Source organism: Cervus canadensis, chromosome 28, assembly GCF_019320065.1.
Source record: "Cervus canadensis isolate Bull #8, Minnesota chromosome 28, ASM1932006v1, whole genome shotgun sequence".
NCBI lineage: Eukaryota > Metazoa > Chordata > Mammalia > Artiodactyla > Cervidae > Cervus > Cervus canadensis.
This window is the reverse complement of record NC_057413.1, coordinates 4055325-4081959: the sequence shown is the minus strand read 5'-3', so window position 1 is coordinate 4081959 and position 26635 is coordinate 4055325. Positions and strand designations below refer to the sequence as shown.

Sequence of the window (26635 nt, the reverse complement as noted above, 5' to 3'; positions counted from 1 at the left end):
AACAGGAAGAATGGAAGGGACCTGGTGTAAAACAATGTAGCTCATTGTTCCCAGTTAGAAAAAACAAATCCACCTTAATATTAAGGTGCATTTATCCACTCATTAAACCAGAAGCCAGCAGCCAGAATTAGTCAGTCCTCCCTGCCCACGCCTGACCCTGGACCACACTAGAGCAATGACCCAACTGACCAACCTACACCTTCTGATTCTCAATCTCAGGGGATGAAAGGCAGGATTAACAGTTTAAGGTCCATTTACAAAGCACATTTTTCTTTATAAATATTTACAGTCCTAATATTTTCATTCTCTGCTCCCGACACCAATCTATACATCTGCTCTATTACTGCAAATAAACATAATAATAATAGCCATAATGAAAAAAATAAAAACCACTGGCCCCATTCCAGTATCATCTCCTTTATCTGGGACCAGAGAGGACTGGAAACCCAGATGAGATCCCAAGTCACAGACATGAAAGGAAATCTCTATGACATGGCCAAGTGGACTGGACTGGCGCTCTAGCTTTGAACGCAGAGTCCAAATCTGGGGGTGGCAAAGGAGAAGCAGGGAACAGGGGTGCCTGCAGCATGGCTTCCCGTGAGCCAGGGCCCCGGCACCCTTCCCAAGACTTCTCATCCCACGCCCCAGGCCACTAGCCCGGGGAAAACTCGCAGTCCACAGTGACAGTTTCTCTGTGGTTTTCCATCAAAGCCTCAGGAGGACCCCAAGCAGAGGGTGGACCACTCCAAGGGGATGTGGGGACGTGAAGGAAGACAACACTCCAAGTTACTGTGACTCAAGGAAAAGTCAATCAAGTTAGACTGACCTGTCTTCTTCGTCTTCTCAAGTGGGCCCTCCTTGCTGAGGAGCTGGTGCTGGCGGGGCGGAGGGTGGGCAGGGTCACGCCTCAAAGCCACCGCCTCTGGAGCAGAGCGCAGCAACCTACAGAAACAAGAAGCAGAGGCATTAAGAGAGGGTCCACGCCAGAGAGGGCCCTGGCCCTGCATCATGTTCTGCACTTGCACCACTGGGAGCCACCAGCTAAGGAACAAGGCATCCCCCTCCCCTCCTCGTGTTTCTAAACAAGCTTCCAGCAATGAGGTCAACTCCACATGAGCAACAGCGACTGGAATCAAGTGTGACCTGGAGAGAAGGAGCCCCGAAAGCACAGCCTAACAACGTTGCGGGCAACACCACATGGGAATGGCTCCCAGGGGAGCTCTGGGCACCTTACTGGTGTGCTGGCAGAAGGTGAGGGTGGATGACCAGTTTCAAGGTGGAGAAGAAAAGACAGCAAGCACTCAGTGCTGTCAGAAACAGGAGGAGAGGAGAAGAGAACTGAAAGGAAAACATGTGGAACTAAACAGCCCCTTAACAAAAAAGAGTGACAATCACACCTTTTCCTGCGGGATAGAGAAAGTGTCCTAAAGTGTATCTTTCCTTTTCTGTAAGGGAGACACAGAAAACTCAAATTACACACACCCTTTGAGGGTCTGAGAAAGTCGGCTCAGGGGGGTGCCACCAGGGGTCTCAGATCCCTGATCCGGGAGAAAGCTGTGTCTGGCCCTCTGGAAAGTTAGAGAAACCTGGAACGTAACCTTCCCAGAGCCACCCAGCCAGCACGTTCTGTCTCTGAAACAGCCTCTGAAGAGGACAAAACCGGGCAGAGCAAAGGAGGGAAGCAGCTGCCACATGGACAAGTGCTGGAGAAATGTCTGCTCGATGCGCTTCTATCAAACCCTGAGCAGCGCCTGCAGAAAAGCTGGCCGGCACGTCACACGCCCAGCTATCACCCTGAATCTCACTCTCATTGTCCACGCGGTTACTAAGCGCCTAAGGTGAGCAGGCTCCCGCTGGACCGGTCCGCCGGCTGGTTGGAAACCCAGCAGTGCTTCCGGTCAGAAGCAGATGCTCAATGATTTCTGACACCACAATAGCTTCTCTCTCCACACCTCACCGCTTCAGGGCTCCATCCTTTTCCTTTGTGCCCTTCTCTTTTGAAAAGGCCTTTGGATTTTGAACAAATTGTCAAAGAAGCAACAAGTAACTCCCAGGGACAGCCCCTGAAAGACCAGAGACCTCCCCTCATCCCCGGTAAACTTGGAGGAACCCTTATTACGACCCCAGTAATTCTCTCCGTGTTTCTTGTGAGCAAGACCCTCCTTGAGGAGCTGATGAAAATTATGGACCCTTCTACACATAAAAGGACATACCCCACACCTAACATTTTCCTTCAGTATCAAAAGGATCAGGGACCCCAGAAACTCATCCTGAATAAGCAGGGTGAGAATCTTGGTTTTACTTGATATATATGAATTAAGACCATTTTATTAAAATTCCCATAAGGTTTCAGAAACAAACAAAACAGATCATCCCCACCCATCTAAATTTAAAGATGCCTAAAGGTGAAATTACAAACTGTTTTAAAAAAGAAAAGCAAGCAAAGTTTCCCTATATTGTTACTCGTTTTTATTAATGGCAAATATTATCAGGAAGAAAATCTGGAGAATAGCTCTGTGGTTTTTTTTCCCCTAGAAACTGCCAAGATTTCCAATTGTAGTTTGAACTATAGTTTTTCACATAATGAATAAAAACGTATGTCAAAGAGACAGGTCTCTGGAGTTGAAACTGTCCAAAATATAACTAAGATTCTCATTAAAATGTGGACCCTCTCCCTCCCCTCACTTAAAAATGATACTTTGAAAGTCCACCAAGTAACCTCTTCCATCCACACGGGGGAACCAAGGAGAGGAGAAGGCCAACCTCACAGACTTGACCCTGGAAGTCCCTGCCTCTGATCTTGGATGTAAATGATCTGAATATCAAGAATGTTGTGCGATTAAGCTGACTAGCAAGAGTCACAAACCCTGTTTGTTTTGGGTTCCACCAGGCCTAAGGGACTCACACAACTCAGAGAGTGGAAAAGTACAGGACAGTCCTTGGAAGGAAATTCAAGGTACCTCTTACTATCACCACCGCCTCAAAAAAAGGGGGAAAAAAAAAAAAGACCCACCAGGAGAGACCGTACCTAGAGACAGGAATCCAGGAAGCTGGAGGTGGGGTCCCCGGCTCTGGGGAAGGAGCCTGCATTTCCAGATCGCATCCCCACACAGGCTCTGTCCAGATCAGACCCCAGGGAGGCAGGGTGGCTTGGAGCCAGCAGAGGTCCAGGCTGGGGCTGCGGGGAGGGGCAGGCCGGCCCCAGCCCCTGTGGAGATAAGGGACCCTGCTATGCTCAGCCAGAAAGAGGAGATTAAGGACCCTGTCTCCAGGTCCAAAGAGATAGCACAGGAAAGATGAGAGATGAAAGGGAAGACGGTCCAGAAGCAAGGCTTCCAGCCTGCGCAAGCCCGCAGGGTTCTCGGCGTGAGATCTACAATCTGTCCTGAGGCCCCCAGGAGAGACTGGGGAGGCGCGCATGCCGAAGATGACAGCGGAAGCCTGAGACCAAGACGGTGGGGAGCTTTAAGGCAGCGGCCAAGACGCCGCTTGTCCAGATACCAGAGATGGCCGATCCTCTGGTGGGAACAGCCAGTTCGGGCTGACCCGGGATGGGCTAAATGAGTGTGAGTTTAGAGGAGTTCAGAGACTAAAGTGCTCTGGGCTACGATGGGGCTTAACTAGCAGCAACCACATCTCTCTCAGGATGAGCTGACACAGGAAGTCTTGGCTAGGCTGGGATGAAACCCAACCAGGCAAGCTGTGCACCAAGGCCGTGCCTGTAGAGCTCGGGGCAAAACCGTCTCCTCTAACCGGGACAGCTTTGCGTGTGCTCTGAAGGCTGACAGCTGCGATGACTGCTCTGAGTTCCAGGAAGTTGATGTGTTTCTTGGCTAAGGGTTCGGTGTGTGCCTTGGGTAGGGCGGCAACCCGTGCACGGCCCCTCCCCCTCGCCGGCCTGGGCTTGGGTCAAATGGAGCAAAGGAGCCGCGGAGCGTCACGTACAGCCTCAGAGAGGACCGGCGCACGCCTGGTGCGGAAGGGCACCGCCAGCCGCGCCAGCCAGTCCTGCATCCTCCCGGGGAGGGGGGTGGGCCCGCTCATGCGGGAGGGGAGCAGAAGCACCCCTTGGCACAGGCCACGATCCAGAGAGCAGAGCTGGAGTTGAGGGAACGCGGCCTCCGCTCCGCGCCCCCCCCACCACCCCGCACCCCAGCTGTCTCCTGGGCTCTGCCCCCACGACACGTCTCCTTCTAATGGAGAGCTGGAACCTGCCCCGCTTCCCTCCGGGTCTTCCTGCCCATTGGGCCCCACTCTGCGGTTTCCTCCCTCAACCCCATCCTCCAGGGGCCGCTGTCACCACAAGCCTCCCTGATCCCCAGCGATGGAAAATTCTCGGCTCCAAACTCGACCCCCACAACACTAAGAGACTAGAACCGGGACTAACGATAAGAGCGGAGAACATGCTCTGACACGCGAACACTCTCAACACTGCTCGCCACAGGCTGAGTGCATCATCTCATTAACCCTCTTAACAGCAGCCCCGCGAGGCTGAGCCCCACGGAGAGCCCCCCAAGACCACGGTGGGAGAGCAGAGCGAACCCAGACTCTGGGCCCTGCTCCGTGTCTGTTGGCCACACTCCCGTCGCCCGGCGCAGGCCTGAGCCCAAATGCGCTCCTGCAGTCACGTCCTCCAGCTTCTAACAACTGTCTCTGAGTCATCCCTGCCCCTCCAGGCGGCTCAGCGCCCACCTCCCACTTCGGCCCGTTTCTAGGCAAGAAAAAGGCACTCTGGGCTTCCACCTTCGTCCTTGGCAGGAGCAGGACTGGACCCGCATCCCAGTCTATGTCCACGCACGGCCCCTTCTGTGCAGAGACGGGGGTCCACATTCTGCACCCTGCTTCTCCAAGCAGGCAACTGGAAGGATGCCGCTAGGCTCCTGAAATCCCAACAGCCCAACCCTGTCCAGGAGGCTGGGTCCCACTGACCCAAACACCAAGAGCTCAGGCTGAAGAGGGACCCGAGTCCTCACACATGGAGGCAGTGCTGGAGGGCAGGAGACGGTGAGCGCAGATGGCAGAGTGAGAACCGCACAGATCATACCAGCACCAGGACCCCGGGAAGGAAGCCGCACAGTCCCCTGCAGCCGCCGAGCTCCTGGCCCGCCCTCCAGCACAGCCACCCCGGAGGCCCCCTGTCCAGCAGCATCACAGACCGTGCTTGGAGATGCAGATGCTCAGTTCACGGGAGTTGGTCAGGACCCTGTCCACCTTAAATCCACACAGCGCTGTGTGTCAACTGCATCTCAATCAAACTGAGAGAAAGAAGGCAGGCAGGTTCCCAGGCCTGGCCACTGCCCTGGAGCCTGTGTACTGGCTCCCAGGGGGTTCAATCCAGCTTCGAGAACCAGTGCTTCACACAGATTCTAGAAGAAAGGCGAAGGATCTCCCTGAAAAACGTTCTTTCTATGACGACCTGGAGGAAGGCCCTGGTTTATCACACTCCTGGGAGCAAAACTCCAGGCTCTGGAGCAGAGAGACTCACACCCCAGTCCTAACTTTAGCTTTATGTACCACAAAGAAATAATTTGGGGGCTCCCCTGGTGGCTCAGATGGTAAAGAATCTGCCTGCAATGCAGGAGACCTGGGTTCGATCTCTGGGTTGAGAAGATTCCCTGGAGAGGGAATGGCAACACACTTCAGTATTCTCTCCTGAAGAATCCCACAGACAGAGAGGCCTGGCAGGCAATAGTCCACAGGGTCACAAAGAGTCAGGTATGACTCTGTTAAAAAAAAAAAAGGGTGAGAGGACAGGGATCAGAAATCGATGTATGCAGGGCCTATTTTAGCTTCCGCAGGAGCAGGGGACGAGTGGGATGTGCGTTTCAGGCAGGGCAGGGCAGCCTGCAGTGCACAGAAAGCAGAACCACTCGGCCTGGCACCCAGGCAGCTCTGGATCCTCAAAGCCCTCTGCAGCCACAGCCTTCACCAACCTGTGTGCCCCCCGGAGAGCCTCCTTCCAGGGAGCTGGGAGCCGGTCTCCATTTCCGGCCTGGACACCTCTGGTCCCCCCAGGCCCCTCCCTTCTCTGAGGCTCCTGGCAGGGGTGGGGGCGGGGGGCAACCTCACAGCTCTCCCAGCCTCAGAAGGAGCTCGCATCTCCAGCGGGTTCTCTCTTAATGGGACCCCACAGTGGAGGGAGGAAAGTGGAATGGACATTTTCCCCAGAGCCTGGAGTACCTGCCCCTTCCCGCCCAGGTGTCAGGGGCCCCAGTGGAGCCCAGGACTAACAGAGACTGCTGATATCACCTTTCAAAAGGAACATCTGCTGTCTTCATGTCAAGAGACACTGTAATGCCCAAGAAAATGTGGGAGGAAGGAGTGCCTTAAGGGACAGGGACAGTCTCTCTTTTAAAAATAAAAACCACTTGAATGTTTTAATTGCGACATTACACACACTGTCAGCAAGGAGGTGTGTTGGCTGGGGAGACTGGGTCCTGCTCACCAAACTTACCTAAGTTGAGCCTGAGTGAATTCACTACTGAACATATGAACCACGGGGAAGGCAGGGAGATGTCCCTGTCCATGCTGGCAGGAACCGTCCTGTGGGACCCATGCGCCTTCCTGCACCCCTCCGTGGGGCCTTTCCTGTGAGGAGCGGGCTCCTCTCTGGTCCCCTCACCCCGCCCCCCACATGCAGGATGCTCTCACCGCTGCCAGAGCCCAGAGGGGCGCCGCCATGGCCTGGCAGCCACTCGCTCCCAGGGGCCTCTCTATGGGGAGGGGCCTGGCGGCCCGCGGGCACAGCTCTGTCCCTCTCCCCAGGTGAGCCAGTCTTTTCCTGGCCTCAAGGATCTAGTATTTCATCACCTTCTTGCCCAACTTGGCAGAAACCTGTATGGAGCTCTGCTCCACAAGGAAGCTGCTGAGATGGGAGGTGGGGGAGCCCTCGGGCTGAGCAGAGGGACAGAGGACCCAGAGCATGCTCACCTACCCCTGGGGCAGGGCAAGGCAGGGTCTTCCCTAAGGCAGGAGACAGCTCACAAGAGGACCTGCAGGGGATATGGTCTAGGAGCCTCCACCCCACCCACCCACTCTCAGATCTGCTCTGATGGCTTATCAGAAAGGGTGGGGAGAGGCCTCCACAAGTTACCTTGGCTGAGGAATTTATAAGACAGAAAAGAAAGCTATTGCTAAAAGAGAAAATAGGGTTTTAGTCAGAGTATGTCACAAGCCTAGTGTTTATCCAGTGACCTGTGTTTCACAGGATCCCTTCTCTAATAATGGGGTATTATCTATTGTCTGGCTCTTTTCAACCCCATGGAATGTACCCACAAGGCTCCTCTGTCCATGGGAGTCTCCAGGCAAGAATATTCAAGTGGGTTGCCATTTCCTTCTCCAAGGGATCTTTCCAACCCAGGGATCGAACCCAGGTCTCCTGCATCAGGCAGATTCTTCACGTCTGAGGCAAAAAGGAAGCTTTTTGGTAAGGACCTAATAGAAGTAGAAAAGATTAAGAACAAGCAGCAAGAAAATACAGAAGAACCATACAAAAAAGGTCTTAATGACGCAGATAACCATGATGGTGTGGTCACTCACCTAGAACCAGATATCCTGGAGTGTGAAATTAAGTGGGCCTTACGAAGCATTACTACAAACAAAGCTAGCGGAGGTGATGGAATTCCAGCTGAGCTATTTCAAATCCTAAAAGATGATGCTGTTAAAGTGCCACACTCAGCATGTCAGCAAATTTGGAAAACTGAGCAGTGGCCACAGGACTGGAAAAGATCAGTTTGCATTCTAATCCCAAAGAAAAACAATGCCAAAGAACGCTCAAACTACCAAACAACTAGGCTCATTTCACAGCTAGTAAGGTTAGGGTCAAAAGCCTTCAAGCCAGGCTTCAGCAGTGCAGGAGCTGAGAACCCCAGATGTCCCAGCTGGGTTTAGGAAAGGCGGAGGGTCGGACTGTCAACATCTGCTGGGTCATAGGAGAAAACAGAGGATTCCAGAAAAACACCTCTGCTTCACTGGGCTATGGGAAAAACTAGACTCCGTGGATCACAACAAACTGTGGAAAATTCTTAAAGAGATGGGAATACCAGACCACCTGACCTGCCTCCTGAGAGATCTGTATGCAGGTCAAGAAGCAACAGTTAGAACCTTATACGGAACAACTGACTGGTTCAAAGTTAGGAAAGGAGTAAGACAAGACTGTATATTGTCACCCTATTTATTTAACTTATATGCAGAGTGCATCATGAGAAATGCTGGATGGATGAATCACAAGCTGGAATCCAGATTGCCAGGAGAAATATCAACAACCTCAGACAAAACTGAGTACACACGCACCTGCTTGAAAGGAAAGCTATGGCAAACCTAGACAGCATATTGAGAAGCAAAGACGTCATTTTCCCGACAAAGGTCCATACAGTCTAAGCTGTGGTTTTTCCAGTAGTCATGTACAGATGTGATAGTTGGACCATAAAGAAGGCTGACCACCAAAGACTTGATGCTTTCGAATTGTGGTACTGGTAGAGTCCCTTGGACTGCAAGGAGATCAAACCAGTCCATCCTAAAGGAAATCAACCCTGAATATTCATTGGAAGGACTGACGCTGCATCTGAAGCTCCAACACTTTGGCCACCTGATATGAAGAGCTGACTCACTGGGAAAGACTCTGATGCTGGGGAAGATTGAAGGCAGGAGAAGAGGGCAGCAGAGCACGAGACGGTTGGATGGTTATCAGGGACTCAACGGACATGAATTTGAGCAGACTCTGGGAGACAGTGAAGGACAGGAAAGCCTGGCGTGGGGCAACCCATGGAGTCACAAAGAGTCTTAGTGACTCTGCAACATGACTAAACAACAAGAACAACATTTATCTACTGGGGCATAAACTCTGGGCCAGAAACAGTGGTAGGTACTTTGCATACATTTAATCCTTCCCCAAGCTGTATCAGGTAATGAATGCTCTGCAGGGACGGGGCCAGGATTCTAGACCAGTTGTCTGACTCTGAAATTCTTGCACTTTCCAATGCCAGAAAAAGCATCATGGAAAAATCATCTGGAGAAGGTGGTTAGCAAACTAGAGTACTGGGAAACCAAGTGAAGGGGGAAAATGGCTGAAGGAACTGGAGACACCTGAAGGCCTGGCGCATAGGAGAGGCACACACTCTACCCCTGTGTCCACCACAACAGGAACTTGGTCTGGGTGGGAGGCACAGAAGAACTGGTTGGAATTCCATCATTCCTTATACCAGGGCTTTGAACAACCAGAGCTGCCCACAGATGGAAAGAGGCCCCGTAAAGTCATGAGCTTGCAGTCTCTGGAAGTAATCAAGCAGAGGGTGGATAACCACAACCCAGTCCTGCAGGGGGGCGGGAGACCATGTCAGATGAGCCTTCCGACTTCCAGATACAGTGCTTCAAAGAGGACAGCCCCCTCTTCATCCCACTGTGAGGCACAGAAGGATGCACAACAGCCCAAACAGCACACGCTGGGCAGCCCCCAGCCTTGCACTGGACATGGCCTGCCACCAGTGGAGCAACTTCAACTCCCAGTTCTCTCATCTGGAAAACGAAGCTAGTAATACGAGCCCTCCGTACTTTACAGAAATCAGTCAGAGGAATATTAACTAAAACACTTTACAAACAGCATGGCACTTCCTATGAGCTGCTGACAGCAGCCCCGACATTCCAGGTTAGCTGAGCCCGGGGCTGACCCCCCCAGCCCCTCCAGCACCTATGGCGGCCGTGCCCTCTTGGATTGCTAACACTTGGCGGGCAAGGCCCAGTTTGCTGATCTTAAAAAAAAAATTTCTGCTCCAGCCCCTAAGTTTAACAATGAAATATAAATATAATTTAGCTTATCACAAATGCAACCCCATCCACAATTAGGAGAGGAACAGCTGCTGCCAGCTTGAGGGGCTGTGTGGCCAGCAGGAAAGAAAACGCCTCCGGCTTCAGGTCGCCGCTGAAACAAATCCTGGCTGGCCTCACATATGCTTAATCGGGGAAGTCTGCGCCCGGCTCTGCCCACCCTGTGCTGCCTCTCCCCACGCGGCTGGAGCGCCCGGCCTCGGGGCAGCTGACACCCAGCCTGCTGCCTGCCTGCCTCTCAGCAGCTGGGTGGGAGCGCCTGGGCTGTTTTGGACACTCCTCTGACCAGGGCTCGGAGGCTTCAGTCGGGGAGGAAGCTGGGGTAAAGTTCAGAAGCAGTTTGCAGGGAGTTTTAGGCAATATCCTGCAACTCTTTCATAGGCCCCGAGCTGGGCGCTCCTCTCCCACAGGCTCGGTAAAGGGTCAAGCTTCAGAAACAGGATTCTCCGCTTCTCCCTCGAGGGGGAAGGAGCTGGAGGCAAGCTGAGCGCCCCAAGGCAGGTGGTTAACCCTGGGTCTGACTGCACATTCCCAGAATTCGGTGGGGGTGAGGGTAGGGGGGCTCAGCACGACGCCCCTTAGAAGACCCAAGTGACTTTGTGGAAGAGACAAGTACGGCTGGAAACGCTCAGGGGCAGTGGAGGTCACATCTCCTCCCTCTCCCGCCCGCCGGCGGCCCGGCGGTCAGCTGGGGTCCCCGTCCCACAGTGGGTAAGGGACATTACAAGCTGAGAATGACTCCGACCCACGGAGCCAGGCACCCAGTGGCTCGGAGGACTGCCCGCGGGGTCTCCTCATGGGCGGCCATTCTCCCTTCTACTTTGCCTCTAAGAAAATTATTCACTACTCTGTCTACAAAGAAAAACAAACACTCTTGAGATATATGAAGCTCATATGTGTTTATCACAGGCCAGCCAACCAAAAACACTAGCAAACAAATGGTGTTTCTTCACGTAAAATGAGCAAACCCCAAAGCGGCTCCCGGCAGGAGAGGGGACCCTGGGGTGCGGTCCCCCTCCTCCAGCCCGCAGCTTTAAAGAGCTGCTGGGCAGAGGCGCCTGGGTAGTCCGGTGGTGCTTCCCCCCGCAGCCAGGAGGGTGACCAGCTCATGACAACTGCACTTCCTGGGGCGTCTGACTGAACCGACACAGAGGGCTGAGGCCCTGGCCCCGCGGCTCTGAGCCAGTCACGACGGGCCAACAGCTCGTCCTCCTCTGCAGCGGCCTGAGCTTGCGCTGCCCAGGCCCCGGCTCTTCAAGGCGGCGGTCACATTTCACAAGCCCCACCCTGAGAAAGCCACTACCCCTCTGCAAGCCCCGAGCCCTCCCCAAAGTGACAGGGGACAGGAAGGGACACCTCAAAGGGGAGATCAACGCCCGTCGGACAGGTCTCCTCCCTTCGGCCCGGGTCCTGGCCCGCCCAGAGACCAGCAAAGAAGTCAAGGGCACGCTGTGGCCTCGGGCACTCCCTCGGGGTCTGCTGTCTGCTCAGGCCCTCCTGTGGGTCCCACACCTCCACCAGCAGTTGGAAGCCCTGGCTAACGCCCACTTAAGCTACCAACACTACAGACTTAGGACCGCTGTGGCTGAAGAAGCCCGGCCGCTGCCCGTGTTCCCGTGACACACACCTGACCTCAGTGTGTTCGGGAAGCCCTCTCGGGCTTCTCCCGGAGAGCTCTCTAACCCACGTGCGAGTGTACAGCTAAGGGTCTCCCACGCACCCCTGGCTCGACTTGCGTGCCTGTGATAAAGGCCCCCTCATGCTGCTCAGAAAGAACATCCCTGCTATCCCCCTTTTATCTTCCCTCCACAGTCTGCCAGCCGGCGATAGGCGGGGACTCGCCTCAACAGTCCCGGCCTTTTATCTCCCGCTGACCTGCCCGTGCTGTTGCACGAAGCCAGCACTGGGTTTCCTGCAGCTCGCTGAGAGGGGCTGTTTGACTCGTTCAAAGTATGACTGGCCTCCGAAACCCTGGAACCGTGCCGAGCAACACCCACCCAACATCCATTTCAGTTCCAGCTTTAAAAGCCTCCGAGTGCGGGGGCCTAGCCCTCCCCAGGCCTGCGAGTGGGAGAGGTGGCGGCTTCCAAGGAGAACTCACTTCCCAGGCTCACACACACATGTGCTTTCTGTCCACAGCTAAACTAAGGGCCTCTCTTCATCCACGTCCAGAAAGCCCAGAAGTTAGCTACAGTAGCTCCAGTTAATGTCTGCGTTTACACTGCTATTATTAAAATAATTCAGGAGTATTTAATAACATCCTTTAATCACTGGAACGCAGGCAGCACACCACGTGCTTCCGTGCGTTAATAAGCAAGCAGCCTGGGACACCCAGACCTCTCCTCTGCACAGCGAGGACAGGCCGTGACCTCTGACGGCCTTCCCAGGCCTGACGCGCCTGGGAGACTCGAGTCTGCCAGGACGCCTGGGTGTCCCCAGGCCTGGTCTCCTAAGACTTCCACCTGCTTCATGCTCGGGAGTGCCCGTGATTTACCCGGGCCCAAACTCCACCTCTTAAGAGTGAAGGTGGATGTGGGGCTGTGTGCCACTTCCAGGCTGGGACGACCAGAGGGCGTGCACCCTCCAGAGCACAGAGGGCCCCGGCTCCCTGAGTTCAAGGCCAGGACTTCCACTTTCTTGGCATCACACCAGCATGTGTGAAGTTAACAGGTTCTGGGGACGATAAGATCAGATGTTTGAACCGGTCCCCCAGAGTTCCCTTCTGGGATATGAGGAATCCTTCAGGAGCCAATTAAGAACAAAAGGAAAAACTTCCTGGCCTAGTAAGCAAACACCCCCAGCCCCTCCCGGTCTTGGAGGTGAGAGGGCTGGGTGGGAGAGGCCAAGGAGTGGTGACACAGGCAAGGCCGTGGGGAAGACGGTGGCAAATGAGCGTTAAACCCTGACACCAGCTCCCATGCCCATGCTCCACGAGGGAGCCGGCACTTTCAGGATCTCTTTTTTTTGAGGCTAGATACCAAGAGTAAAAATGTCTACGGAGACCGGAGTGGCCGCGCTGCGCCCAGCGGGCCCCTCTCCTGTAGCCAGAGGACTGGGCCGGGTCGTTGGCCCGACTGAGGATAGGAGCCAGCCCCACCGGCCAAACAGCAAACGCTCCACATCCTCAATTTCCTCCCAGCCATGAAGTGAGGAACAACCTGTACAGACAAAGAAAACAGAAAACTTGCGAAACAACGGCATCTATCGTGCTCCCTGAATATGCCCGAGGAAACTTTTTCAAAGCTCTGTGGAGATGCTTCATTACAGTTCTGGAAGGAAAACGCAGTCCACTGCACCCAGGCACGCACATGTTCACACAAACCCGATTTCATGCTCTGCCAGCCCCACAAGGAAAACGCAGAAGTCAAAATGTAACTCCAGAGAGTGGCCCCCTGGTTACTGAACAGATCAGAATTGTAACTGACAGTTTTCCAAAACTATATGAGAGGCCAGGGACATCTTGGCAGGTTTCCAATCTGGAAACAGAGTTTTCCTAAGGGTGGGGGGGAAAGGCCTAATAGACTATACAGTTGGTACCTGGCTGCAGTGAAAACGCCGTCCACAGGAAAGATGGGGAGGGTAGGGGGGGTGTGTGGGGGAGACCTCAGTGTCTCATTATTCTTTGCAGTTAACCCCTAATACTGTGCTGGAGCCAGAGTATAACCCTTTCAAAGGCTTCACCCGCAAGCACCTACTAATTGTGGCGACGGCTTTCTTCACTCCATCAGCCAAGAGCCCTGTGATGGGCCCAGAGTTTGGAAGACAGATATGCAAAGTAATTCTAGTCCCGCCAGCCTTACACCAAGATTTTCAAAGGACCGTGCAGTTGGTGCTAGTCACACATCCCGTACAACCCACATGTACAGTCAAATATCATTCTCACTGACAACATCAGGCAAATGTTGTTTTAATTTTTTTAAAGCTTGAAGAGAAAAACAAAAATCCATCAGAGTTGCCAGGCCTTAAAACTCTCGCACTTATCATGTCTACGTCCTCAGTCACCAAACAGGTTTCATTTAAAAAAAAAAAAAGAGAGAGGCCTGGCCAAATGCACAGAAAATGCGTGTCCTTGCGGGGGTTAAAATGAGTTAGATGCGCTATACTATTTTTGTGCCCGAGATGTAAGGCAAGACTGGGTCTCGTTGTGAAACCCTGACATGGAAGGATGCGCGCTCTCACACATTAGTCTCACATTATTCTACTCAGGTTCCAGGTGTGAGAAGCCCCAAGAGCTGGGAGACAGGAGGAGACAAGACAGACTGATTTGCATCCCAGGGAAAATGGATGATGAGTCGAAGGCTGTAAAGGCTGCAGGGCTCTCCAGGGGTAGGTCATCAAGTGTGAGGGAAGTGAGCGCGTGGGAACACCCAGCCCCAGAAGACAGGGCGTCCCCGTTGGAAGGACATGCACGAGGGGAGAGCATGGCAACCCCAGAGAACGTGGAGGGCACCAGCCCCTACAGGCCTGCGTTTTCACGCTTCCCCGGCGAAACAAGGAAAGTCAGGCAATTCACTGAGATTCTCACAATGCTCGAATGTATTCTTTTTTTTTTTAGGTTAAAATGCCCTCGTTTAAGAGGAAATGATAAAGACAGTAGATGGTTCAGACATTTTTTTTAATGCCCTTACTTGGCATAAGAAAAAAATGGCAATCCCCTGTGTAACTGCCAAAGCTCTGCCTTCAGTCTCTGCCCCGGCAAACAAAACCCTTGGGAGTCCTGGGGCTGCACCAGCCCACTGTGCAAAAGAGGAAGCACGGAGGACGAGCACAACCTTGCTGGGGTCACGGCTCCAGCTCACAGTGGTGAACTTTGCCCTGTGGCTGTGGGAACCCACTGAAGACCCCACCCCTCTTCTTTAAAAAAAAAAAACCCAAAGAGAAACCTGTGGGATGAAATAATCATAACCATATTTTCAAAAACTTTTGGCAGCAGTTTTAAAAATTGATGATCAGAGCATATAACCCAGTCAGGAAGCTACTGCAATGCAGTCTAGGGACAGACCTGAGGAACGGGGGTGGTTGGGGGGCGGGGGTGCCAGGAAAACATCCCCAAGGAACCAACCTGGCTGTGGGGAGTGAGGGTGAAGGTCAGGGAGCCACACGGCAGTTAGCTTCACGTAGGAGAAATTCCTAGCACAGGAGAGAACAAAGAGAATACAGCAGGAAGGGACTGGTTACTGGGTAGCAGGATTAAGCAAGGGACTCTGTTTAAAAGAAAACCAAAGACTGTCCCTAGCCAGAAAGGAGCAGACGGAAAAAAGGAGAAGGTTCTGGAGGAGGTGAGCAAGGAGGGGAGGCAGGGAGGAAGGGGGAGCTGCCAGGCACAGGAAGATGAAACACTTGTGGGGAGTGGAATACGTTAACATATGCAGCTATACACGAGGCATTCACTGTCAAATCGGCCGCTGGTGTGGGAAGGAGCGCCTTAAAAGCCTTGCCTTACACATTACAAGTCTACACAAAACTCTACCAAATATAAAACAAGAGACCAACAAGACCCATCCTTCTTTCTCTTTCCAAGAGCCTAGCCTGTAAGATTAGGTGCTGGGTAGAACGTTTCACTGAATCAATATGGTCTAGAGCAGCGCTGTCCGAAGATGAAAAGAACCTTTTTTGCTGTCTAGTCTCATAGCCTTGAGCCATGCAAGGCCCATGAGTACATGACATGAGGCTAATGTGACTAAGGGGCTAAACTGTAAATTTTCACTTCAGTTAAATTTAAAGGGCCACGTGTGGTTGGAGGGCTGTTGTACTGGACAGTGTAGATCTATGGTACTCTTTTTCTCCAGTAAGCTTGAGCTACTAGATTGGAGTCCTTAATTCATCTGCTTCCCAGGGTTTTCAAGCCCTAAGTGAAATCACTCAGTCATGTCTGACTCTTTGCAACCCCATGGACTGTAGCCTGCCAGGTTCCTCTGTCCATGGGATTCTCCAGGCAAGAACAGTGGAGTGGGTTGCCATTCCCTTCTCCAGGGGATCTTCCTGGGTCTCTTGCATTGGATCACAGGTGGATTCCTTACCATCTCAGCCACCAGAGAAGCCCTTTCAAGCCCTAAAGTAGGAATAAAGACCATCATGTATGGCTTTAACTGTCAGGCACGGGAGGGCAGTGAGCTGACCCCAGAGGTAACTTCTTTACTATGATTCTTCATTCTCCCCAGGGTTTATCAGAGCTTCAATGTACTAAGGGAAATAACCCATGAAACCAACAAGAGAAGGACATCTCCTAAGCCAGGCGGACTTCTTCTAGGTGAGTCACCAGCTCCCTGCCCCATCTACCCAAAACCTGCTCAGGCCTGGTCCCACCTCACATGTGAAGGTCAACGTGTGAAAACACGGGGAAATGTTTGTAAGTTAGACCAAGGTTAAAAAGCAACCTAGGACATTCAGGCATTCTATGTTACATTCACAGATAAAGCCTGGAAGAGGCAACCTGAAATGAGACGGTGTCATGGGACTAGAGTGATTCTTTAAAAATAAAAGTAAAATAAATAAAAGTATAATTTAATGTCACTGTAAATTTGATTTTTATAAGGTTGTTTTTTTAAGATACAAGAAAGAAAGAAATCCCACTGCATTCTTTTTAAGATGTGAAACTGTTCCCTCTCTTTCTCCCTTCCGACGTATCTTTAGTTGAAGCCCAGGGCCCAGCACACAGTAGGCTTTTGTTTAGTTTATCCTAGAAACCTAGGCCTATTATGGGCCCCCTAGTAGGGGTGATGTGCTCGGGTGGATGAGCTGCGCTCCACAGGCAAGTGCGAGACTCATACCCTTGAAACTATGTAAAACTGACATGGTATCATTTGGGGCTGGCACGGGGAAGAGTCCATCAATTTGACCAGATTTTCAAACCTTCCTTTTTCCTCTGAAGATGAGATTAACCATGCAATTCATTTCAAATAGTGTCTGATACATGACAACAACTCAGTAAAAGTTAGTGACATCAATTCCCCCAACACACTCCTAATGCTTGCTATGAACAGTTAAATTTTAGGCGGGGGAGAGGTCTTTGTGAGCCCTGTCTGTATCACTGTGTTTACATGCTTTTGTTCTGTTTCTGCAATTCCAGAAATAACCGATGGAACCAAGTTAGTTTCCTGATGCCATTAGGTTAAAACAGTGCCTATTATCACCAACTCTAGGCCATCGAAGGCACTGAGGAGGTTTGTTCTAAGATCCATGTATAGGTGTAAGTGTGACCCAAGTATTAACAATTCCTGGGAATCTCAAAGGAGTCCCAGAATAGAGGGTGGTCTTCTGGAGGATGTTTGTTTTGCAATTAACAAAAGGTAACGGGGGCGTTAGTGAGCCTTTTAAATAGGAACCAAGAATTAAAACTGATTCCCTCTATGTAGTCCTTGTGTCAATTGCAATGCATAAGTAAAATAAATTGGCTATAAAAGGGAGGATTATATCCGCTGTAAACCTCGAGAGTCACGGCCAGGGGAAAGTGACCATGGTGAGTGTGATTAGAAGGTGGGGGGGGGGGCAGTGTTGGCTTGGTCCTTATTTTCTTATGTCTCCTCTGAAGGTGAAAACTAACCCATTTTTTCCTGACCTTCAAGCTGTCAGAGGTTAAAAAAAAAAACCTGTCTGTAAAAATAAACAAATGAGACCTGCAATCTCCCTTCAAAAGGTGGCGGGGAAAAAATACTCCACCTAAGGCCCATAAATATTTCCTGATGATTGTTCCCTCAATTAGTAACTATCCATCTGCTATGAGACTGGGGAGGGCAGGTGGGGGGACAGCGGGGGGAGGGGAGAAGAGGCGCTCCGGAGCTTAGCACCTGGATGAGCAGAACAAAGAAGGGGCTCTGAGAAGGTAAGAGAACTCAGAGCTGCCTATGCAACACTCATTCTAAGTCCAGAAATACCACTGGCTCGTCTAAGTGGAGGAGTGTCCAAGGTGGCAGAGAGGATGGGGGAGCTGATACCCAGAAAGGACCACGAGGAGGCGGGGAGCCGGCTCCTGCCTGCACAGGGAGCTGGGGGCGCCAGGCCGGGCCAGCAGCGGGTGTGGGCTCGGGAATCGGGACTCGGGGCTCGGGGCGTGCACGAGATGATGAGGTCAGAGTTTTAAAGAAACCTGTTTGAACACGGTATGGGACCGCAAGGGAGGGAGACCAGACTGGAAATGGGAACAAAGGGAACAGAGAGGGAAAGATAAACCTGAATGCCTTTCAAAGAACTGCAGAGACCTGGAGGCCGCCTGGATCACGCCGCCGAGCAGAGGGAGCTGAGCAGGAAGTCACTCTGGCCACAGGCTCAAACTTCCTGGAAGAAGTTTTCAACTGTTTAGGGGGTTGGGCTCAACTATTTTTTAGACACTTGGCAAGTGAAGAAATGGAGTGGGTGAGAAGGGAGGGTCTTGGTACCAGGGTGAGAAATCAGGGCTCCGGAGTGCAGGTGTGATCCCCCCTCCACAGAGGAGGGAGGCCTGAGCCGGCTGAGCTGAGATTCAGAGGCGAGAAGGTACAGGATGGGGCATGATGAACAGCCATTCTGAGCCACAGACATGGAACAGAACCAGGGTTGGGAGGAATGAGGTCCCCAGGAGGGGGAATGAGTGTGGAAGCCTCGGCAATGACAGGGCGTGGAATCCCCCCCGCCCCCCCTGCCCCCCGGGGAGAGAGATCAGGGCAGCTGAAGGAGGCACAGAGGTGAAGGGTCCTAACCTCGAGCACGAAGCGGCACTCGGACACTCTGCGGATTAGTAATCTCAAGAAAACAGGCAGCAGGCCATATGCTACAAGGAGGAGGAAGAGAAAAGGGGAACTGGTAGCTTTAGGAGCAAGGACCCCAGAGAGGTGGCAAGACGGAGTACAGTGGCTGAACGGGGCTGGGGGGGGCTGGGGGTGCTCTTAGCTTAGGTCTTTACAACCACGTGACCACAAGAATGGGCCCAGGAGAGGGGCTGGGGGCCCTCTGGAGCCCGCTCCTCCTACTCAGGGTGAGTCCAGCATTCTGTTTCCGACTCTGGATAGCTGGCTAAGGGGAAGGGAGAAAATTTCAAGTGGCTGTATCTTTTATTCCTGCTATTTGCGGCAAGCCTGTTACGTTTCTTCCAGCAGGTGCCCAATTCGCACAAGTAGCTGCTCCCCTCACCAGTAAACAAGTGTATGCTATCTACAAACAGCAAGGGCACCAGGTCTGTGAGGGGAGAGAAAAACCCCCAAACGCCCAACCCACTCCAAATGGCTTTCATGATGTTTTTTCTTTTCACCAGGGCTGAACTCTGCAACTCTCACCCAGATGCGCCTCAGTGTGAAATGCAGCCGGGAACCACTGGGGACCCAGGAGTCAGCCATTCCTGAGAGGAATGCGGCCCACCCTGAGCATGGGTACCGCATCCCGAGGTTAGCGGGTCCCAGCAGATCTGCATGCAGGGCCCGGTGACTCAATTAGTGTGACTTCAGTTGCTCCTTTTCAGGTCAGTTCTCTCTCCTTTTGTTTAGACCTGACTCAAGATTAACTTCAATTATCTACACCTCTGCTAGAGGACCTCAACAAATTAAAACTGCTGAAAGTGAAGAAGGAGAGGAAGGACCTGGGTCTCTGGAGAACACACAAATGGTCTCCTCCCTCCCCCGCCATCATCTCTGTTCTCTTAAATTACTCAACTAAACAAGCAACTGTTTCTCACAGGAAAACTCGAGACTCTGAGTCTGAATGTGAAAACCCCGTGGTTAAGCCCTGGCTTGCAGAAAACTAAAAACTTCAGTGACTCTGGAATGAGATGTTAAGTTCAGAGCTATACGAAGCGCTGCAGCTGTTCTCAGCCAACATGGAAACCGAAAGGGGTGATACTATCTTTATCCTCTACCTACGGCCAAAGCTGATCCCATCCCGGGCAGGAGTCAGCTCAGTTTTAGGCTGCTGAGCCCCAGAGACAAGGGAAAGGAAAGCAGGGGCTGGCAGGGCACACCTCAGCAACAACACACAGCAGACCCACCGGGAAGAAAGAAAATGCAGTTAATCATTAAAAATTTGAAAAGGATGCAAGGAAACGGAACCGCCTGAAAAGCTGTTTCTAAATGCCATTTGGAAAATCTGTTTCGATTGGGTCAAAATTCAAAAGACTGGATTGCATCTAACTTGACCTGAACTTCCCAAGTGGAAAGAGAACCCTTTTATCCATTTTCTTGGAAGAAAAAAAACACACTTCCCTATGCAAACTCAGACAGCGTCTTCAAACCACCTCATGGAGTCAGGCCCTAGGTGAGAATCTCAGAGAGGGCAAGATGATGATGGAAAATGAGCCCAATCAGGACGGAAGGCGCTGGGGACAGGGCTTCATCCCAGCCCGGAGCTGACACACAGGCGGACTGAAGAGCACGTTCCCTGGTGTGATGGCACCGCCTCAGTTTGGGCAAACGTCTCCCCCCAGCCACTTGGCTCTGCCCCTAAGAGCCCCAGGCTGCAGGCCATCCAGACTTAAGTGTCCAGGGGCCGCTGCTCCTGGCCGTGCACCCCCAGCCCCAGCCAGCCTGTCGGCAACACAAACCACCAACAAATGAAGCTGTGGCGAGGGGCTTGGCGCAGTGTGAACTGTCACCGACACACCACACTTCCTGCTCGTGCCGCCAGCCTGTCTCCATTCAAGAGACAGTGACAAAACGACCGCAGGGTGGCCAGCGAGAAGAATGGCACGGGTGCTGGCTAGGACCGACTCGGGAGCCACACTGCCCTGTTTCAAATCTGGCCTCTTCCACTTGCCTGCTGTGGTGGAACCACCCTCAGCTGCAGAACCTCTATCAGCCTCAGTGTTCTCAAGACGATGGTAACACCTATTTCGTGTGGCGGCTACGAGACAGAGGAGTTACCTCAGGAAAGTGCTTAAACAGAGTCTGAAGACTTCCCTAGTGGTTCAGTGGTTAAAAGACTCTGTGCTCCCAATGCATGGGGCATGGGTTCAATCCCTGGTCAGGGAACTAAGATCCTGCATGCTGCACGGTGTGGCCAAAAAAAAAAAAAAAAATACACACAGTCTGGGGAGGAGAGCACCAATTCCCACATGAGCACCAGGACTTCAGCGCTGATTTGCTAAGAAGCAGTCCAACAGGCCCCAAAGACATTCCATTCACCCAGGGCCGTGCTTCACAAACTTTAACACGCTTCCAGAGAGCACACTGGAACAGATCTGGGCCCCACCTACAGGTTCTCACTGGAAGGTCTGGGGTGGGGCCTAACAATCTGTGTGTGTATCCAACAAGCTCCCAGGTGATGCTGCCGCTCTGAGCTTCACACTGTGAGGACCACGGCTCTGTGGACCACTTGACTCCCTGTGTTCTATGCTTCAGGCCTAAGCCTTAACCTGGTTTATTTATCTGCGCAGTGAGCCTGGATGAGATAACGTTAACGACAATGGCAAAGCGGTTTACTGTGTGGAGAAGGCCCAAGGGTTCTTCCACACTGCCCAGCACCTCTGCACCTTCACACGCGGCAGATGACAAGTTCTGGCCAATGGGCTGCGAGCAAAGATGACACACATCACTTCCAGGCTGAAGCTTTTAAAAGCACCTGCGTGGCTTGCTGGCTCTCTCCTTAGTGGCGGCCCGGGAGCACACACAGAGGCGGGGGGTGGGGGTTGCAGGACCCTGGGTCACTGCCTGGAAGGGAGCTACTCGAGAGAGCTGCTGGCCTGCAACAGACTTCACATGAAAAGCAATGACGTCTTATGCGCTGAGCCACTGAGATTTTAAAGTTTGTTTGATAGCTTCAGCTTAAGCCCACTGAAACAATTCCTATCACCGTTATAAAAAGGACCTTTACACCAGCCTTAAGTCCATTCTATCAAACACAGATGTGATGTATCTTATAACAAAACTGGTTAGCTAGGATTTCTACTGTCATTCACTTCATCAAATGAGTTTTTTTTTTTTCCCCCCAACGTCCCATTTTGGGGTCTGTTTTTTCACCAGATATAAAACTTCTTCACTGCAGCATGATTATGTAACAGTTACCAACAATTTAGAACAATCTAAATACACTAAGAAGCACTGTGAAAAACAAATACACTGAAGGACTCAGGTCATGAAACGGTGTAAGTGTGCACGTGTGTGCGCATACACACACACACACCAACCAGAATCCCTGGACTCTATAAGGCAGGCCAGAAGGAAAGGGTTTCAATATATTAAACCATGAGCAAACTGATATCATATTTTGCCCAAACAGGAAAAAGTAATCTCTTTAAGGTAAAAGCATCACCACTGAACCACAAAACTGCTCTTTAAAATAATAATAATAATAATAATAATAATTTCTAGTTAACCTAGAAAAATTTGCAACTTGACATCCAGGTTGAGCTGTCCACAGTATACTACCTTCCATTTTATGTGGAACAAAACAATAAATCCCCCACCTCCAAGAACCGCATGGCCAAAACAAAATGAAATCTACAACAACCCATCAACTAGAAAATTTATGAAATACACAAAACTGAATAAATGGGGAGAGAGAACTTTAAAATATGAGCTAGAACCACACACAGGTCCTTCTGGTCTGTTAAGCAAACAACACTTCTCTGGAGGCCTCTCTGAGGAGGACTTCAGCCGAGTGGGATCTATGACGTACCTCGGAGGTGGGGGGCTTTCTTGCTGGAATTCTCCCTAGCAGGAGAACAAGCCCCTTGAACACACACACACATACACACACACACATTTTAAAACTCAGCTCCTCGGGGGCTGGGGGGTGCTCTGCTCCCCCACAAGCACCGGCAGAGCTGAGCGGAGATGAAGAGACCCACTGCTCTGGCCTTCTCAAGTTCCTAGGCCCTTGAGCGCCTCATGCTCTGGGTGTGTCACATTCCACCTCTTGAGGTACTTCCACGTGGCCAAAAAGGAAAAAAAAAAAGTAAACACTTGTACAATGCATTTGCTCACCTATTATAACTCAGCTGTAAAATCAGCTAAAAATAATAAGGCCCAACACTAATTTCTCTAATATGTCTCAGCAACTGCTGGATTTTACTGGTGAGTAGATTTTTTTTTTCACTTCTTACAAGAGACATGAAAAAGTCACCTTTAAAAAAAAAAGAAAAGAAAAAATTAAAAAAAAAAGAAGAAAATCTGAAAATTGAAACATTTCTATTTTCTTTAAAAATCTCACATCTACCTTGAAGACACCAGGCAGAACAGTAAAGTCTCCATGTAACCCTGAAAACAGGGTTTACTTCTCTGCTTTTCATTAAGGAGCTAATAACCCTGGGGAACCTTCTCTTAGGATACAGGATAATAGGAATAATGTGCAATCAGACAATCGGTGGATCTATTAGTAATCATGGAATTAAAGAAACTCAGCAGCGCATCCATCCTGCCAGGACCCTCCCGCAAGGCCCCCGAAAACTCCTCTTATTCAGCAAGTGAGCTGACAGTGCGCATCGTGTCTGGTTCATGATACATCTGCATGTCAGAATCACTGTGTGTACAACTGCAAGAGATGCATACTAGGAACATTCACGTTCAGAAAATGAAAGCCAGAGAAAAGCAATTTCATGTGATTTTGCAGTCTAATTTGTTCAGTTTATTTCTTCCATAATCCTGTTCCTATTGAGAATCAGTCTATAAGTCAAGGGCCAGGGGTTTATAAACATGATGCTTTATACAGCCAAAAGCCCCTTTCCACTTCTTCTACCCGAAGAGATCTGCGTGGCCGAGTCCTTCCTCCCCACTGTCCACATGTCCTGGTCCTTCACAGGACGGCTCTCCTCCGGCAGCCCCGCGCTGCACTGCGGCGTGCTCCCCGGTGGGGCTGCTGCCCTTGAGGTCACTGCAGCTGCCTCCTCCAACTTGCTCCCGAGTAGTAAATCTCAGGCCATACAGATACCATGTCCCCATGAGGTGCAACTTTTACGCAGACCTGAGGCTACGACCAAAACCAGTTCTGGGCTCTGCGACTCCCAAGCCAGCCCATCCCACGCGCTCCACAGCTTGCTCTCTCCGTGGATGCCCCAGCTGCCCACAAGGCGACTTGGGGGCTGGTCTGCAGATCATATGACAGCCCGAATCCCTCGGACACAAGCAGGCATTGTCCACTTTTCCTTGAAATCTCAAAATCCTGGATAAGACCAGCCATCAGTAACACTTCAATCCTCCAACAACCTTAACTCCACTGACCCAACTCTTCTCTTTGGGTCTCAAGTCCCCCTTTATAAACAACGTGATGTCCAGGAAAAGCCATTTCAGGCGGTTTTTAAGGCAGACCCACAGCACTTACTTTCAATAAAACATTAGGATTACATGGAGGGGAAGCGTGGAAACACTGAACATGATGGACTGAGCTGCTGATAACGGACCCACAATTTCTGTCATGTCTCTAGAGTGCTCTGGGGACATCAGAGTATAAATGGATGGCGCCCTTCCACTCCACAGCAGCCTTCAGGCCCATAGGTGAGGCCGCTGTGACGCACACAGGCTGAGCTCCGGGCAGCGAGCAGCTGCTCGAACCCACGTCTGGATGCTGCCTCTCTGCTCCTCCAGCCCAACCATCCCAATCTCTCAACAGGTATCCCGGAGCTGGCCAGCCTGCGCTGGATGCCGTGCAGACACCATCTCAACCAAGCCAACGCGAGGAGCTGCAGGCCTGCACAGGCCACCGCAGAGAAGGAGACCAAGCCCTCCCATGCCTGCCACGCCCCTCCCTCCCCAGCCCTCTGCGCAGTCTACACCCCAAAGGCCAGCCTGAGATCCGCTCCCTGCTTCCGGGCAGGTACTGGGTTTTACTGCTTTTCCATCTGCTGCGAGTGTCTAACATCCAGAGACCTAATTCTTATTTCTTACATGCAATTTATATACATTTTCCTTCCCTGACAGAGTCACAAACATCCAACTCGAAGAGAATGCTTGCCACCTTTGGCATGGCAACCAGAAGGTACAGTTCCCATGGATACCCAGAAGACCAAATTTCAAAACTAATCACATTTCTAAAAGGAACAATTTCTCTTGGTTAAAAAAAAGAAAAAAAAAAGAAAAACCAAGTGCACAAAAGATATAAATTTAATACTGTTAGACGCTAATGTGTATTTAAAATGCATCTATGAGTATGATTATTAAAGTTCAGGCTCAGCAATACTCTATACTTAAGCAGATAAAATCAAAATGCTAGGGAACTACTAAGGAGGTATGAGTTACCCCGGGGAGTTTTCTACTCTGGGATTTCCATGAAAATATCTGCAAATACTTAATGATGCCAAGAGATTTTCGGTGTATCACCACAGAGTGCCACAGGGGTCTCCATCTGTAAAATGGAGCTGCTGAGAATAAAATTAACAAAAAAGCTAAAAAATATACAGTCATTTCCGCCCAGTGAGCACATTTAATTTTTCAAGTTATGATTAGTCCTCCCGCCGAAGAAACCACGCAGACGCTACCCCAATGACATGGGCACAGACCTGAATTGTGGAAGAATACTGCGTGAAATAAAGGCAAACTTCTAAAAACAGGCCAAGTGACCTCTAAAGTGACCTTCCAACTCTTAAGTCCTATGGTTCTTGGAAAGAGCCTAGAGTTGGGATGAGGGGGGAAAAACACTCCTTCCTTCCGTTTGTCCTTTGATGACTTACACTTAATTTTTTTTTTTTTACACTATTTAAGTTTTCTGAGGCTTCCTTTACATTCGGAACTCCTTCTCCACAAAGACTCCACCTCCCAGGGTAACTATGACATCTATGGTGGCCACCAGATGGAGGGCCTTCTCTAGCCCCTGCTTTAAAAACTCCATGACATTCTGTGTATTAATATTTCAATTAAAAATCGGAAAGAACAATTCACATTAGGAATACAGAAAAGCAACCCTCATAAAAGTATCTGAACATCATTTGAATCTGTTAAAGCATCACTTTTTTCCTCCCTGCAAATTTGGTCAAAACAAGTAATATTTTAGTATATATGTGAACCCACTGGGTTCGAACACTGCACATTAGCTCATAAAGCAGCTGCGTATCACTGAGGAGAATTGTGGAGGTAAGTGGGGAAAAGTATCGAGAAGTTCTTTTTCCACATAAAAGTCCTGGGTGTAAATCTCTCTAAAGTATCTTTCAAACTTCCTCATCCCCTTAAGCACAGCGCGGTGAATCAATGTATGATTAATCCAGCCTTTTTGGGTGATGACTCAGGATCACTACAATGAACCACCATTACACAAGGCGCCTGTGGAAACCACGCCACGGCCTTCCTCCTTCAGGCCTGCTCCTACACCACCCGTGGCCTCGGTCGGCCACGCGTTCTGTCTTTTTCACTGAAACTTGCTGAGAGCGTGTGGGTACACAGGCAGCTTTAAAAAACAACACAGAAGGTGCCTCTGTTCACTTCGCTGAAGCTCCCCCGGTGGGGACCAGCTGTGCCGCGTTAAGTGCGCCCGTCTTATCTCCTGAGAGCCTTTCTCGCGTGGCTCTCGGAACTTCTCCTTCTGATGGGTATTTTCCACCCCCAACCACCAATCTGGCCTCTGATTTCTTGTTGACTGGAAAAACGGGAGACAAGGTGGTCAGGGTTGTATCTACAGTGAGAAGAAACAGTGCTAAATAAAGTGTGGGTCTAAAAGGACCATCAGGAATCAAGGGGAGGAGTCTTAGTACTAAAACTTCCTAAACCTGCCTGGCTTCTCGCAAGCTTTATTTTGCATATCCCCCCCCCCCCCCCCCCCCCCCCCCCGCACAGGCTAAAGATTCCGGACCTCAGAATGCCAAATAAGTGACCTGCACATAAGTGATATATTACTTTTGAGTCAACCGAATACTAGCTAAGCAACTGCTGCTTCCATAACTGGTAACTGGTACTCTGGCAGTACCCAGTGTCTTACTCTGAACATTATC

At 51.0% G+C, this 26635-nt stretch overlaps 1 protein-coding gene across 3 annotated transcripts in view; it reads right to left on the bottom strand.

Annotated features, from left to right (window-relative positions):
* The window catches only part of RREB1 (ras responsive element binding protein 1), a 121205-nt gene that overhangs the window by 60284 nt on the left and 34286 nt on the right, over nucleotides 1–26635 (bottom strand). For all 3 annotated transcript variants that reach the window (XM_043450980.1, XM_043450981.1, XM_043450979.1), the window contains exon 2: nucleotides 827–942. The gene's annotated coding sequence lies outside the window, so the exon portion shown is untranslated. The remainder of the gene's footprint in view (nucleotides 1–826; nucleotides 943–26635) is intronic.